This window comes from Pelophylax lessonae (genome assembly GCF_965119305.1).
Source record: "Pelophylax lessonae genome assembly, chromosome: 4".
Taxonomy (NCBI): Eukaryota; Metazoa; Chordata; class Amphibia; order Anura; family Ranidae; genus Pelophylax; species Pelophylax lessonae.
The window spans coordinates 613984710-614002468 of record NC_138771.1 but is presented as its reverse complement, the minus strand read 5'-3'; the positions used below and the strand labels follow the sequence as shown (position 1 = coordinate 614002468).

General features: G+C 47.1%; 1 pseudogene across 1 annotated transcript in view; it reads right to left on the bottom strand.

Moving 5' to 3' along the window:
- Nucleotides 1–16380, bottom strand: part of LOC309552831 (A.superbus venom factor 1-like) — a 319818-nt pseudogene extending 303438 nt beyond the window's left edge. Inside the window, exon 1 of the transcript XR_014226164.1 lies at nucleotides 16243–16380. The product of XR_014226164.1 is annotated as an A.superbus venom factor 1-like (transcript). The remainder of the gene's footprint in view (nucleotides 1–16242) is intronic.
- Nucleotides 16381–17759: the final 1379 nt, after the last annotated feature.

Sequence of the window (17759 nt, the reverse complement as noted above, 5' to 3'; positions counted from 1 at the left end):
TGACTGTCAGCTCCATCTAGTTGCCAAAGTGGGGTATTTTACTGTAATTTTGAAATCCAGGAATATACGGCATTATGGCCACTAGATGGAGCTGATGAGCACAGGAAATAAATAGAAAATGAACCACTAAGCCTATTTCTGACACATGATGTTTACAAGTAGAGTTGGGCGGACACCTGGATGTCCGTGTTCGGCGGGTTCGGCCGAACTTTAGAAAAAAGTCCGGGTCCGTGTCCCGGACTTTTGCCGAACTTTTCCCAGACACCGAACCCCATTGAAGTCAATGGGGACCCGAACTTTCAGGCACTAAAATGGCTCTAAAACACCAATGGAAAGGGCTAGACTGCTGCAAATGGCAGCAAAACGTAGTTAAGAGCATGGCAAGTGCTCTGCAAACAAATGTGGATAGGGAAATAACTTAAAACAACAAAAAAAACCAGAAAAATAAAACAATGTTCTTCATCTCTGAAGGACTAGGCCCATATGGAGTAGGAGGGAGGTTGAGGTGGTGGTAGATGTGGCGGTCTCATAGGCGTGCGCACAGGGTGTGCCGGGTGTACCTGGGCACACCCTAATCACCTAGGGCACATAGCATTATCGCTCTGTTTGCCAGTGAGGAGATGGGAAAGATCTCCCTCGGACCTGCTCTGCTCTATTTCACTTTGCCAGCAGGGAGAGTAATGCATCGGGGCCATGTACATGTAGGCAAACACATGCATGTGTATTCAAACTTTGGGGTGCACACCCTAATGCAATAGGCTGCGCACACCTATGGGCGGTGTAGGTGGAAGCGGCGGTGGAGGAGGACCAGGGCCGGATTAAGAGCATCATGGGCTTGGTGCTGAGGATTTTGAAGGGCCTTAAGGGCCGTGCCTTGGCATGCACCCAGAGGAGGAAGGGTGCAGCCATGCATACCTAATTCAACATGGGATGCTGTCTCTGAAGCCCATAAACACATCCATGCATCGGCAACTGTCCCTCCTTGTCCAGCCTTCGTGCTGTGTGGGGAGGTTCTGAGGGAGCTGCCTGGGGAAGCGAGCATAGAAGCCAGACTTCTGTGTTTACAAGTGAGAGAAGAGCAGTAACAGTGAATATGGCCAACCCGGGGCCTATATAAAGGTAGGGGCCTGGAGCTGCAGCTCCAATAACCCCTACGTTAATCTGGCCCTGAGGAGGATGAGGTAGCCAACACTGCTTCTTTTCACAAATTTTAAATGAGGGTACACCCCAAAAGAGTGAGAAAGAGCAAAAATGGAACAATGGCTGGGTAAGGTCGGTATCCATCGCTATTCTGCACAAGGTACGGAAAAGTCCCGTGGGATCCATGCCTGGTTCATTTTAATGAACGTGAGCTTGTCCACATTGTCTCTGGACAGGCGGCTGCGCTTGTCTGTGATAACGCCCCCAGCCGTGCTAAATACCAGTTCAGATAATACACTGGCTGCAGGGCACGCCAGCAACTCCAAGGCGTAAAGGGCAAGCTCAGGCCATGTGCCCAACTTGGAGACCCAAAAGTTGAAGGGGGCAGACCCCTCATTCAGTACGTCTAGGCGTGTGCACACATACTGCTCCACCATGTTGGTGAAATGCTGCCTCCTGCTAAGACGTTCCATATGAGCTGCTGGTGCTGCTGTTTGTTGTGGCGTGCTGACAAAGCTTTTCCACATTTCGGCCACGCTAACCCTGCCTTCTGAGGTGCTGGTGGTGCCCTGGTTGCGTTGGCGACCTCTTCCTCCTCCTCCTCCTCTCCTCCTCTGCCTTGTGCTTCCACTGTGGCCCCGCTGTCAGGTGGGAATGCCAGCAGCATCGCGTCTACCAGCGTGCGCTTGTACTCGCGCATCTTGCGATCGCGCTCCAGTGAGTGAATTAAGGACGGTACCTTGTCCTTGTAACGGGGATCCAGCAGCGTGGCCACCCAGTAATCAGCACAAGTTAGAATGTGGGAAACTCGGCGGTCGTTGTGGAGACACTGCAGCATGTAATCGCTCATGTGTGCCAGGCTGCCCAGAGGCAACGAAAGGCTGTCCTCTGTGGGAGGTGTATCGTCCGTGTCCTCTGTATCCCCCCAGCCACGCACCAGTGATGGCCATGAGCTGGCCTGGGTGCCACCCTGCTGTGAACATGGTTCCATCTCCTCCTCCAGCTCCTCCTCCTCCTCATCCTCCAGAACTGTGCCCCTGCTGGACAATTGTGTCCCTGGCGTTTGTGTGTGCAGGAACCCACCCTCGGAGCCCCTTGCGAATGACTGCCCTGAAAGCCTTGGAAATGTTACCTCTTCATCCTCCTCCTCCTCCTCCTCCTCCTCCTTTGCCACATCCTCTTCCATCATCGCCCGAATTGTTTTTTCAAGGAGGCATAGAAAGGGGATAGTTAAGCTGAGAACGGCGTCATCGGCACTGGCCATGTTGGTGGAGTACTCAAAACAGCGCAACAAGGCACACAGGTCTCGCATGGAGGCCCAGTTATTGGTGGTGAAGTGGTGCTGTTCCGCAGAGCGACTCACGCGTGCGTGCTGCAGCTGAAACTCCACTATGGCCTGCTGCTGCTCGCACAGTCTTTCCAGCATGTGCAAGGTGGAGTTCCACCTTGTGGGCACGTCACATATGAGGCGGTGAGCGGGAAGGCCGAAGTTACGCTGCAGCGCTGACAGGCGAGCAGCAGCAGGGTGAGAACGCCGAAAGTGCGCACAGACGGTCCGCACTTTCTGCAGCAGCTCTGACATATCGGGGTAGTTTTTAAGGAACCTCTGCACCACCAAATTCAGCACATGCGCCAGGCAAGGGATGTGCATCAAACCGGCTAGGCCCAGAGCTGCTATGAGATTTCGCCCGTTAACGCACACCACCAGGCCGGGCTTGAGGCTCGCTGGTAGCAACCACTCATTTGTCTGCTGTTCCATGCTCCTCCACAACTCCTGCGCGGTGTGTGGTTTTTCCCCCAAACAGGCAAGTTTTAAAACTGCCTGCTGTCGTTTACCCCTGGCCGTGCTGAAGTTGGTGGTAAAGGTGTTACGCTGTCCGGATGAGGAGGCGGTAGAGGATGAGGAAGCGGAGTAGGAGGAGTTAGGAACAGGAGGCAAACTGAAGCGCCCTGCAATTCTCGGTGGTGGAAGGACATGCGCCAAATTGCTATCCGCCTCAGGCCCATCCGCCACTGCATTTACCCAGTGTGCCGTTAGGGAGATATAACGCCCCTGACTGTGCTTACTGGTCCACGTATCGGTAGTTAGGTGGACCTAGCCACAGATGGCGTTGCGCAGTGCACACCTGATTTTTTCCCCCACTTGGTTGTGCAGGGAAGGGATGGCTTGCCTGGAAAAGTAGTGGCGGCTGGGCACGACGTACTGTGGGACAGCCACCGACATAAGGTTTTTAAAACTGTGCGTCTCCACCAGACGGAATGACAGCATTTCAAACGCCAAGAATTTTGAAATGCTGGCATTCAGGGCCAGGGATCGCGGGTGGGTAGGGGGGTACTTCCTTTTCCTCTCAAGTGTTTGGAAGATGGAAAGCTGAACGCTTCCACGGGACATTGTGGAGATGGTTGGTGACCCAGGTGGTGGTGTTGCTGACAGATCGTCTGTTTGCAGGGTGGCAGGTGCCGGTATTACTACAGATGTGGCTGGAGCGGCCGAGACTGCAGCAGAAGAGGAAGCAGGATGAGCCAGAGACGTTTCTTGGTTTTGATGGTGTTTATTCCACTGCAGCTCGTGCTTTGCACTTAGATGCCTGATCATGCAGGTTGTGCTCAGGTTGAGAAGGTTTATGCCTTGTTTCAGGCTCTGATTGCACAGGGTGCAAACCACTCGTGTCCTGTGATCAGCACATTTTCTAAAGAACTTCCACGCTAGAGAACTCCTTTAAGCTGGCTTTGCTGCGCTCGTTCCCTTGCTGCGTTGGGCAGTAGCGGGCGTAGTGTCTAGGGCACGGCCGCTCCGCTTCTGCACCCTGCTCCCTCTTCTGCTGTGCTGGTGGCTCTGTGCGACCACCGCCTCTTCCTCCAAACTACTCAGGTCACCTGCATGATGTTCATTCCATGTGGGGTCGAGGACCTCATCGTCCTCCACATCATCTTCCACCCAGTCTTCACCCCTGCCCTCCTTGTCGGTCTCCACAATTCTGAACGCCGCAGCATTTGGCACCTGCGTTTTGTCATCATCGGAGACGTGCTGCGATGGTCCTTGCATGTACTCATCTTGAGAAATAAGTGGTTGGGCATCGCTGCACTCAATCTCTTCCACTTCTGGGGCAGGGCTAGGTGGATGGCCCTGGGAAACCCTGCTGACAGAGTCCTCAAAAAGAAGAAGAGACTGCTGTATGGATTGGGGCTCAGACTGCTTGCCTGATTTGCAAGGGGGTGAGGTGAAAGACGGTTGGACATTGGCTGCAGGTGCCAACTCAGACCTTTCTGCAGTAGACTGGGTGGGAGACAATGTGAAGGAACTGGAGGCACTGTCAGCAACCCAATCTACTATTGCCTGTACTTCTTCAGGCCTCATCACGTCTAGAGGCACATTATGCCCTACCAAATACTGCTGCAGGTTCTGTCGCCTACTCACACTTGTGGAAGGTGTTTCACTTGTGCGTGTAGCTGGCACAGATCGACCACGTCCTCTCCTTGCAACAGGAGCTCTACCAGCAGCACCCCGACCCAGGCCACGGCCCCTATTTGACGGTCTCCTCATATTTCTGTAATTTATGATCTTGCCCTAGAAAGGTGTTTATTGAATAGCGGAACAAAACAACAACAGTATCGCACGGGTGTATCTGACAGTCAAATATGCAAACTATGCCGCAATTTAATGTTTTTTACCCCAAAAGGGTGTATATTGAATAGCGGAATAGGAAAAATGTTATAATACGGTGTATCTCACGCGTACAAACACAGACTAGGCCCCGATTACAATTTTTTGTACCCTAAAGGCAGGATGAGGAAGAGGAGTAGGAGGAGTTGGGAACAGGAGGCAACCTGAAGCGCCCTGCAATCCTCGGCGGTAGAAGGAGATGCGCCAAACAAATTTAAAAGGTGTATCTCACATGTACCGATACAGACTATCCAGCAATTTAATTTTTTACACTCAAACAGGGTGTATATTGCATAGCGGAATAGGACAAATTTTACAAAACGGTGTATCTCACACGTACAAACACAAACTAGGCCCCGATTACAATTTTTTGTACCCTAAAGGCAGGATGAGGAAGAGGAGTAGGAGGAGTTGGGAACAGGAGCCAAACTGAAGCGCTCTGCAATCCTCGGCGGTAGAAGGAGATGCGCCAAACAAATTTAAAAAGGTGTATCTCACATGTACCGGTACAGACTATCCCGCAATTTAATTTTTTGCACTCAAACAGGGTGTATATTGAATAGCGGAATAGGACAAATTTTACAAATCGGTGTATCTCACATGTACAAACACAATCTAGGCCCCGATTACAATTTTTTGTACCCTAAAGGCAGGATGAGGAGTAGGAGGAGTTCGAGGTAGGCAGGCAGGAGGCAGACTGAAGCACCCTCAAATCCTCGGCAGTATGAGATGCGCCCCAAAAATTGGAAAGGTGTATCTCACGCGTACCGACACAGACTATCCCGCAATTTAATTGTTTATACCCAAAGGTTTTTATTGAATAGCGGAATAGGAAATATGATCAAAAAAAGTGTATGTATCTCACACGTACAGAAGCACACTAGGCCCCAATTACTATTGTTTGTACCCCTAAAGGCAGGATGAGGAGTAGGAGGAGTTTGGAACAGGCAGCACCCTCAAATCTTCAGAAGTATGAGATGAACCCCAAATACTTGGAAAAGTGGATCTCACACGTACCAACACAGACTATCCCGCAATTTAATTGATCCCCAAAGGTTTTAATTGAATAGCGGAATAGGAAATATGATCAAAAAAAGTGTATGTATCTCACACGTACAGAAGCACACTAGGCCCCAATTACTATTGTTTGTACCCCTAAAGGCAGGATGAGGAGTAGGAGGAGTTTGGAACAGGCAGCACCCTCAAATCTTCAGAAGTATGAGATGAACCCCAAAAACTTGGAAGGGTGGATCTCACACGTACCAACACAGACTATCCCGCAATTTAATTGATCCCCAAAGGTTTTTATTGAATAGCGGAATAGGAAATATGATCAAAAAAAGTGTATGTATCTCACACGTACAGAAGCACACTAGGCCCCAATTACTATTGTTTGTACCCCTAAAGGCAGGATGAGGAGTAGGAGGAGTTTGGAACAGGCAGCACCCTCAAATCTTCAGAAGTATGAGATGAACCCCAAAAACTTGGAAAGGTGGATCTCACACGTACCAACACAGACTATCCCGCAATTTAATTGATCCCCAAAGGTTTTTATTGAATAGCGGAATAGGAAATATGATCAAAAAAAGTGTATGTATCTCACACGTACAGAAGCACACTAGGCCCCAATTACTATTGTTTGTACCCCTAAAGGCAGGATGAGGAGTAGGAGGAGTTTGGAACAGGCAGCACCCTCAAATCTTCAGAAGTATGAGATGAACCCCAAAAACTTGGAAGGGTGGATCTCACACGTACCAACACAGACTATCCCGCAATTTAATTGATCCCCAAAGGTTTTTATTGAATAGTGGAATAGGAAATATGATCAAAAAAAGTGTATGTATCTCACACGTAGAAAACCACACTAGGCCCCAATTACTATTGTTTGTACCCCTAAAAGGCTGGATGAGGAGTAGGAGGAGTATGGAACAGGCAGCACCCTCAAATCTTCAGAAGTATGAGATGAACCCCAAAAACTTGAAAGGTGGATCTCACACGTACCAACACAGACTATCCCGCAATTTAATTGATCCCCAAAGGTTTTTATTAAATAGCGGAATAGGAAATATGATCAAAAAAAGTGGATGTATCTCACACGTACAAAACCACACTAGGCCCCAATTACTATTGTTTGTACCCCTAAAAGGCTGGATGAGGAGTAGGAGGAGTTTGGAACAGGCAGCACCCTCAAATCTTCAGAAGTATGAGATGAACCCCAAAAACCCCAAATATCATTCAGCTCTGCTGCAGGCCACAATTTAATTTTTTTTAACCCAAGGCTGTATATTGAATAGTGGAATAGAAAAAAAGTGTATGATTTTTGAAACCACTCAATAATAGCACATGTGAACTGAACACAGCAGTGTATGATCAGTCAGCACAGCACAGCTGAAGGAAAAATGCTGCACACAGTGACTGATAGAAAAATACTTTTCTCCCTCCTCCTCAGTGGGCAAAAAAGATTGTGTTCACTGCACCCCAAAAAGATTGTGTTCACTGCACCCCAAAAAGATTGTGTTCACTGCACCCCACACACAGCAAAATGGATGTGGACCACTGACACCTGCCTATCTCATATCCCACCCCACACAGCAATATCGATTGTAGTTTGTAGAACACACTGTCTGACCCTAAAAATCAGCAGACTCTCTCCCTAAAAGGATTGATAAGATGATGATCGTAGATCGGGTGACTGCAAACCCCACCCCACACAGCAATATCGATTGTAGTTTGTAGAACACACTGACCCTAAAAATCAGCAGACCTTCTCCCTAAAAGGATTGATAAGATGATGATCGTAGATCGGGTGACTGCAAACCCCACCCCACACAGCAATATCGATTGTAGTTTTTAGAACACACTGACCCTAAAAATCAGCAGACTCTCTCCCTAAAAGGATTGATAAGATGATGATCGTAGATCGGGTGACTGCAAACCCCACCCCACACAGCAATATTGATTGTAGTTTGTAGAACACACTGACCCTAAAAATCAGCAGCAGCCTCGCCCTAAAATGCCTACAACTCGCCCTGCCTAACACACTCCGACCTGTCCCTCAATTCTATCCGGACACACACCGACCCTAAAAATCAGCAGCAGCCTCGCCCTAAAATGCCTACAACTCGCCCTGCCTAAACACACTCCGACCTGTCCCTCAATTCTATCCGGACACACACTGACCCTAAAAATCAGCAGCAGCCTCGCCCTAAAATGCCTACAACTCGCCCTGCCTAACACACTCCGACCTGTCCCTCAATTCTATGCGGACACAAATGAGTTTTGCCTGCCTGTCTGTCCCTAATCAGCAGCCAGCACGTATGTGTGCTCTGTCCCTGAACTAGTACACAGCAGAATGACACCGCAGCGGCGCTGCCTCGAACTTATAAAGACTTGGTCACATGCTTCAGACGGCCAATCACAGCTACTAATACATTTGTAGGCATGGCTGGGATGGCTTAGGCACACCAGTTAAACGCTTGTTGATTGGCTGTTGAAAGCCCGCCATGAAAAGCGCACCAATGCATGCAAAACCCGGAAATAAAATGACCGAACACGGATTTTTACCCGAACATACAGTAAAGTTTTCGGGTCCGTGTTCGGGTAACAAAAATCCAATTATTCGGTACGAACACGAATAATACAGTCCGTGTTCGCTCAACCCTATTTACAAGTTAAAATCAGTATTTTTTTACTAGAAAATTACTTACAACCCCCAAACATTATATATATATATATTTTTTAGCAAAGACTCTGGAGAAAAAAAATGGCGGTCATTGCACAATATTTTGTCACGTGGTATTTGTGCAGCGGTCTTTCAAACTCAATTTTTTGGGAAAAAATACACTTGACTGAATCTGATAAAAAAACTAAACAGTAAAGTTAGCCCAATTTTTATGTATATTGTGAAAGATGATGTGGCGCGACTTATGTATGCATTTTCTTTGGTGCGCGAGCTCACAGGGACGGTGGCGCTTTACTTTTTTTTTTCCTATTTATTTTATTTTTATTTATTTTTTTATCACTTTTCCTTTTTTTTTTTTTTAAATCTGATAACTTTTATTGCTGTCACAAACATTGTAAACTTGTGACAGTAATGGAGGGATCTGAGGTCTAAAAGACCCCAAATCTCTGCATTTAAAAATATTCAAAACTTTGAAATCGGCATTTTGAATCCTGTCACTTTTTTTAAAATTGGCGCCGTTGGCATTTGAGTAAACCGAAAGTTACTTCATGACGACGCTTCCGGGTTACTTAATTGGAGACCCAATCAAAGCTGAATCCAGCTTAGTTCAGGACTCAACAGTCGGTCTGGTTGCTTGGGTCTCCCGGTGGGACAGGGGACCCGGGCAGAGCGGCAGAAGGCGGCAGGAGATGTCCCTTCCTGCTACCTGTGATAACGGCCAAGCGACTGCAGTTGTTATTAGTGATCGTCCGATATTGTTTTCTCATTGCCGATATCAATATTTTGGTCATTGCGTATCGGTATCGGCCGATATGGGCCGATATTTTCGTACATTTTTTTTTTACTTCACAGGTACTCTTGTGGAGGGATCTGGGGGGCTAAAAGACCCCAAATCCCTCCTGTGTACTTAACTACTTCCGGCCCGCGCTATAGCCGAAAGACGGCTACAGCGTAGGCTCTAATTTCCGGGAGGCCGTCTTTAAACGGCCTCCCAGTGACAGGCTTCTGTGTCGGCCGTGTCCCTTGGACACAGCCAATCACAGATCGTGGTGAATGGCCAATCACAGTGGCCATTCACCTCGTGATCGGACCGTGCAATGAGAGATGATCTCATATGTAAACATATGAGATCATCTCTCATCGCCAGCTCTCCTTCCTCACACAGAGACTGCAGTGTGAGAAAGAGGAGAGCCGAAGGGGACACAGAGGAATGTAATCAGGGCACCGATCACCTCCTATCAGTGCTCATCAATGCCGCCTATCAGTGCCACCTATCAGTGCTCATCAGTGCGGCATATTAATACCTCCTCATCAGTGCCACCTCATCAGTGCCCATAAGTGCCACCTCATCAGTGCCCATCAGTGCCGCCTCATCAGCGCACATCAGTGAAGGAGAAAAATGTATTTATTTTCTAAATTTACTTACAGAAAATAAGAAAAACTTTTTTTTTCAGAATTTTCTGTCTTTTTTCTTTTTTTTTTGTAAGAAATAAAAAACCCAGAGGTTATTAAATACCACCAAAAGAAAGCTCTATTTGTGTGAAAAAAATGATACAAATTTCATATGGGTACAGTGTAGCATGACCGCGCAATTGTCATTCAAAGCGTGAGAGCGCTGAAAGCTGAAAATTGGCCTGGGCAGGAAGGGGGTAAAAGTGCCCGGTAGGCAAGTGGTTAAAATAATTCAAAACACCAAGTTTGGCTGTTTTAAATGCTGTAATTTCTTTGAATCTGGTGCCAGTACCCAGAAGTGATATCATGACATAATTTCCGTGTTTTGCATGGGTCTTCGCGGCAGTGCAGGCTGGTTGTCTGGGTTCTCTCGGTGGGGCGAGCCGCGGAAGGCTGCGGGAGGGGGGACGTCCCCTCCCGCTCCTTGTAATGACAGCCGAGCTGCTTCTCAGCCACATCGGTTGTTATTACAAGACAGCCGACTGTCGGCTATGGACGCTGGTACCGGGGTGATACCTCTAGCCTCAGGCATCACTCCGGTACAAGCACTTTCCCGAAATATCGGCAATATCCGTAACCTCAGGGGCCGATTCCGATGTATCGGGGAAAGTGCATATCGGCCCTCGATATATATCGGCTTTGCCAATAATCGGTCGATCTTTAGTTGATATCATTAGAAAGCCGATTGACGACTTTAAAAAAATGGTACCGGGTTTGATGCCTGCAGCTGCATATCGCCCCGGTACAACCACTTCTTCAAGCCTATGTACAGGTACGTCGGTTTGCCGGAAGTGGTATTTCACGCATATTAGATACATTAAGGGCATTATTCGCAATGTCTGTTCTAAATCTAAGACATTTGCACATTTGTATGTTACTGTACAGTAAACACAGTCATTTTGCCATATATTATATCTACATATGAATGCTACTGTGACAGGAAGTCAGGTAAATCTGTGAGTGTTGTCACAGATCGGAGATACAATTCACCAATTACTATAGGGTGTCGGCTGCAGAAGCCATAAGAAATATCTAAAGACGCTGAACAGACTTCAGCTGTTCAGAATGAGGGAGTTAAGGCTTCTATAATTGTCCAAAGGAAGTCTGAGGATTGCTGCCTCTGGAAGCTGTCTCCTGAAGCCATGTGGGCTGGGAGAAGGAGGACAGTCAGACGTGTGCCTCCCGACAGGCTGTGTGGGCCTGGGAGAAGACCCCCCGGAGTGATGTGTGCCAGGGAGGGTAACCAAGTGTGAAGACGTCTCAAAGGTGAGAAGACGAACTGTTTCTGTGTGAAAGAAATAAAGGACTGTTTTGCCCTGTGCAGAGATTATAAATGGACTATTGAGTGTCCGCTGTAGGACAAGAAAGTCTGCCCAACAGTAGGTTGGAGACAGACTCTTAGGCAGGTTCCAGAGTGAGAAGGTAGCCGCCCACAGAGGCAAGGATTTATTTTCTGTTTTATTTTATTTTGAATGTTTTTGCTGCATACAGTCTGGTGACGAAAACACCATTAATAAACCAAACTGTTGTTTGCAAGCACTTTTGGGCTATCTCTCTGGGAAAACGCACCCCCCAAGGGGTCATCTACGCCTACCACCGAGCTAATCCCTTACACTACCTATTCAATTTGTGTCTTTTATTCATTATGTCTCAGTAAGTCTAAATTACTTGGTGATTAGAGACGAGCTCAGAGTTCACTCCGAATAGAAGTTCCGACCAACCTTTAGCTGTTGGGCTTTTAACAATGCAACCAAAACCATTACAGTGCAATGCACCCAAAATGTGCAATAAAAGAACTATGGAAAAAAACTTTTTTATTTTTCATTGTGGACAGAGTAAGCGAGGGTTATATCCCCCGTCAGATTTTTTGTTTTTTTTGCCATCTGTGTTCCATTGTGGAGATTTCCCTTCAGTTTCTTTCCCATAGTCAAACAGGAAGTGAGAGGTGATCCCTGCAAATTGAGGGAATTTCTTGGGGACCCCCAGATTACCAGAACTAGTGTCCCCATTGGAAGATTTCCCCTCAATTACTTTTTTTGGGGACAACCCAAAGTTTGGATTTTTCTTTTAATTTCACTTTCTATGATAATGGTAAACAGGACAAATAGAGAGGATGAAACTCCTTAACCGCTTAAGGACCGTCCACTACAGTTTTACTGCGGCAGGCAGCCCTCCTGCGTTAACCGACGTAGTACTACACACCTGGTGCTAGGGGGCGAGCGCCGCCGGCCACCCGCAATCGCTCCCCACTGAGAGAGAACGACAGGCAGCTGTTGTAAACACAGCAGACCGTTCTCTCTGGAATGATCACAGAGCGCCTGTGTTCCTTCTATATAGGATCACAGGTCTGTATGATCATTTCAAAAGCCCCTCCCTCACAGTTAGAAACACTCCCCTAGACTTACATTTAACCCCTTGATCACCCACTAGGTTAACCCCTTTCCTGCCAATGTCATTATTACAGTAACAGTGCCTATTTTTAGCACTGATTACTGTAGTAATGTTACGGGTTCCCCCCAAAAGTGTCAAAAATGTCAGTTAGGGGTCCGAACTGTCTGCCGCAATGTCGCAGTCGTGATAAAAATCGCAGATCGCCGCCATTTCTAGTAAAAAAAAAAAAAATAATAAAAATGGCATAAATCTTTCCCCTAGCTTGTAGACGCAATAACTTTTGCGCAAACCAATCAAAATACGCTTATTGCTAATTTTTTTACCAAAAATATGTAGCAGAATACAAATTGGCCTAAAATAATGAAAAAATTTGATTTTTAATTATTATTTTTTTGGGGAATGTTATATAGGAGAAAGAGAAAAATATTGTTTTTTTTTTTTTTTTTTCAGAATTGTCGCTCTTTTTGTTTATAGCACAAAAAAAAAAATTGCACAGATGATCAAATACCTCCAAAAGAAATCTCTATTTTTGATAAAAAAGGACATCAATTTTATTTGGGTACATTGTCGCACGACCGCGAAATTGTCCGTTAACCACTTGCCGACCGCCGCAAGTAGATTTACTGCGGCGGTCAGCCCCTGCCAGGCAGAGTGACGTTAATTAACGTCACTAGCCTGGGAGGGTCTGGGGAGCGAGCGCGCACCCGCGGAGGCGCGCTCCCGCGCGGTCACTGACCCCCCCGCACGAGTGACCAGCGGACCCGATGTCCGCCGGTCACTCGGCGATCGTCGGGCGAGAGGGAGAATGTCAGGCAGCTTGTGTAAACAAGCCACCTGTCATTCTCCTCGGTGTAAAGACACTGATCACACGGATCTACTATGTAGATCCGTTGATCAGTGTCCTTACAGCTCAAGCCACAGCCAATCACAGTAGAAAGCACGCCCCTAGGGACACACACAGCCCCTCCCTCCCAAATAAAGTTAACCCCTTCACTACCAGTGTATTTTTACAGTAACAGTGCATATGTATAGCACTGATTACTGTAGAAATGTCACTGGTAACCCCAAAAGTGTCAAAAATGTCAGTCAAGGGTCCGATCTGTCCACCGCAATGTCGCAGTACCGCAAAAAAAATTGCAGATCGCCGCCATTACGCGTTAAAAAAAAAAACAACAAAAATGACAAAAATCTTTACCTTTGTTAGTTAACGCGATAACTTTTGCGCAAACCAATAAAAATACGCTTTTTGCGATTTTTTTTTACCAAACATAGGTAGGATAAAACAAATTGGCCGAAAATGTTAAAAAATTTTGATTTTTACATTTTTTTTGGGGGGAATTTCATATAAACAAATGTGAAAAATATTGCTATTTTTGCAAAATTGTCGCTCTTTTTTTGTTTATAGCGCGTGATCAAAAAATCGCACAGGTGATCAAATACCACCAAAAGAAAGCTCTGTTTGTGGGAAAAAAAGGACGTCAAATTAGTTTAGGTACAGCGTTGCACGACCGCGCAATTGTCCGTTAAAGTCACGCAGTGCCGAATCGCAAAATACCCCCTGGTCTTTTAGCAGGAAAATCCTCCGGGGCTTAAGTGGTTAAAATAACGCAGTGCTGAATCGCAAAAAATGGCCTGGTCATTAAGGGGGCAAATCCTTCCAGTCCAGAAGTGGTTAACGGGGGGCACAAAAAAAAACAAAAACTGACAGATGTTCTTTTACCTCTCTACTCAATCCAAAACTAAAAAAAAGTTCTGCCTTTAGTTATACTATAGGTTGATATGCTATTAATACATGCTATAGGTGTGTTAAAGGCTGCTTTAAAATTCAATGCCTGGGTGAAAGAACCCTTAGAGTAGATTTTTCTTTTTTTTTTTATCTGTCTCTGAGAGAAGAGCCTTGTTTAGAGACTTGTAAGGGACTTGTAAGAGACTTGTGCACTACTTTGAAGAGACTTAAGTGATAGGTAACTTTGTCTGTGGGGAATGCCTGGCTAATCTTTTTCTTCTTCCTGGAAAGTCTGATAACAAGTCCCTTGAAATAAGATAAGGATCCAACTTAGAGGCAACTCCCATTGAAGATGTGCACAAGTCGGATAGAGGTTGCCTTAAAGTAGTACAGGAACCTTTTCTAAAGTCGGAGTGACTTCAGTAGTGCATATTAAGACGGCTCTTATTCATTTACATTGAATTTGTGATGACAAGAGACTTGGGGCGACTTGAGGGCACACAAGTCATGTCCCAAGTTGGAGTAGTGTGAACTGGCTCTCAAAGTCACGCTAAAGTCGCTCCTTCATGGGGCAACTTTCTGGTCATGGTAGTGTGAACCGGTGTTCCGTGAGAATTACCTACCCGTGAGAAAAACCTACCCCTCGTCACTTCCGGTTCACGGCACTGTATGTAATGCAGCGGTTACATTAAAACAACTGTGCTGCAATACGAGTCATCTGCGCTCCTGTCCCTGTCACTTCCCTGCTCTCGGCTAGTAAATATAAAAGCGGCGGCGGGTGTATGAAAACATAAATCATGGAGCCGAGAGCCGCTTTTATATTTACTAGCCAAGATCAGGGAAGTGACAGGGACAGGAGCGGAGATGACTCATGCTGCAGCACAGCTGTTTTATGTAACCGCCGCGTGGGTAGCTTTTGTTCACGGTACACCGTGATATTTTCATACTAGTGCGCATGCGCACTAGTCAGCTCCTAAGTTGTTCCATTAGGTATCCGGGGCTGTGAGCATGCGCACTGCTGCGCTGCTCAGCTGTTCCTGGCCGGAAGTGACGAGGGTAGGTTTTTCTCACGGGGTAGGTAATTCTCACGTTAAACCGGCTCTAATAACTGCCTGTGAAGTCCTAACCGTATCTGATCAAAAGTAGCAATACAAAACCATAATAATAATACAAAACCAAAATAAGATTAAAAAAAAAAATCACAGACATCGCAACAATGAATCAATTTTCTTCTATTGATATGGACAAAGTAGCTGCTGAGTTGTGTGTTATAGTCATCATCACATTATATAACTTGATCCATTCAGGATAACAGCTGAATGCATGCAGGTTTATCAGACAAGCAGGCATCTCTCCAACAATGAACTCAACATAAACAATTACCATTATACAGTCATGTTATACAAAGTGGAGAGACAAATAATGTCTGTGTCCACAGAAAATGATTATGTTAGTAATTTACACCTGTAGTCTTTTTTTTATTTTTTTTTATAATCCATTAAATCTACTAGTTCTTATAGAAAACCAGTGCATCAGGGGACAGTGGGAAGAACGCCCCTTACATTGGTGGTCAGTGGTAAGAATGCTCCTTACATTGGAGGTCAGTGGAAAGAATGTCCCTTTCATTGGTGGTCAGTGGAAAAAATGTCCCTTACATTGGTGGTCAGTGGGAAGAATGTCCCTACATTGGTGGTGAGTGAGAAGAATGCCCCTAATATTGGTGATCAGTGGGAAGAATACCCCTTACATTAATGGTCAGTGGGAAGAATGCCCCTTACATTGGTGGTCAGTGGGAAGAAAGTCCCTTACATTAATGGTTGGTCAGTGTGAAGAACACCCCTTACATTAGTGATCAGTGGGAAGAATGTCCCTTACATTGATGGTCAGTGGAAAGAATGCCCCCTTACATTGGTAAGGAGGATAGCACTCCACTGCCTTTTGATTCAGGTATTCAAGCAGGTTAGAATATCTCCCTATGCAAAAACTATCTCAGTCAACCACCACAAAGCTGGTTATTTAGCCTTCTAGCCTCAGAAGTTTACCAATAACCACAAGCTATTTCCAAAATCAAATCAATCCATCAAAGGCCATCTTACAGATACATTAATTATCTGCTAAGATTTTAGGTTACTACTATGGCTAAGCCTATCCACAACTTTCATCTACCATTCAGGAGGTCATACTTACGATTGTGCATAGGTGGACCCGGCCAGGAGACTCAGCAGTAGGAGACACAAAGCTCTGAACCCCATGATGCCACCAGGGGTATGAGAAGCCTCTGAGAGGAGGGTTTTTAAAGGGACACTGGAGGAGGGCTTGAGCCCTGTCCAAATAATTCCCTTTAATTAGTAACTGAAGCTGCTGGGGAGCACTTGCCAGCAGGTGGTGCTGTGGAGCAGAGCGCGGGATCAGAGGCTGTCAGGGCGTGCAGGAGAGAGGAGTGTGTGTGGAGTGTGTGCGTGACCGACCGCGTGTGAGTAACCCCCCCCCAGGAGAGCAGCGGCGGGGAGCGGCGCTCGAACCCCGACACCCCCCCCCCAGAAGCGAGCGGCGAGCTGGTCGGTAACCCCCCCCCTCTTGTTGCGGGTGGCGAGCGGAACAGTAAACCCCCCCCCTTTTTGCGGCGGGCGGCGAGTGGTGCAGACCCCCCCCCCCAGACAGAGAGGGAGCAGAGGAGACTAGCGAGCAAAAGCTGACCGGAAAGTGACAGAGGGAGGCGGGTGCAGAGCGGAGACTGACCGTCTGAGGGGAAAAAAAAAAAAAAACAGCCAGGAACTGCTAGAGTCAGACTTAAAGGGACATACACTAGGTAAGTAAGAAAGTAAGACTGGTGACTGAGATTGTACACTGACTGAGGGTGTAGTGTAGTACCTGAGTATCTGGGAGTACCTGAGTATCTGGGAGTACCTGAGTACCTGTGAGTATCTGTGAGTACCTGTGAGTATCTGTGAGTACCTGTGAGTACCTGTGAGTATCTGTGAGTACCTGAGTATCTGTGAGTATCTGTGAGTATCTGTGAGTACCTGTGAGTATCTGTGAGTACCTGTGAGTATCTGTGAGTATCTGTGAGTACCTGTGAGTATCTGTGAGTACCTGTGAGTATCTGTGAGTACCTGAGTATCTGTGAGTATCTGTGAGTACCTGAGTACCTGTGAGTACCTGAGTATCTGTGAGTACCTGAGTATCTGTGAGTACCTGTTGCTACCTGAGTGTCTGGGAGTACCTATCACTACCTGAGTGTTTTGCGTCTGACCGGGCTGTGCGACTGAGCGTTGTGCGTCTGACCGGGCGGTGCGACTGAGCGTTGTGCATCTGACCGGGCGGTGCGACTGAGCGTTGTGCATCTGACCGGGCGGTGCGACTCAGTGTTGTGCGTCTGACCGGGCTGTGCGACTCAGTGTTTTGCGTCTGACCGGGCTGTGCGACTGAGCGTTGTGCGTCTGACCGGGCTGTGCGACTGAGCGTTGTGCGTCTGACCGGGCTGTGCGACTGAGCGTTGTGCGTCTGACCGGGCTGTGCGACTGAGCGTTGTGCGTCTGACCGGGCTGTGCGACTGAGCGTTGTGCGTCTGACCGGGCTGTGCGACTGAGCGTTGTGCGTCTGACCGGGCTGTGCGACTGAGCGTTGTGCGTCTGACCGGGCTGTGCGACTGAGCGTTGTGCATCTGACCGGGCGGTGCGACTGAGCGTTGTGCATCTGACCGG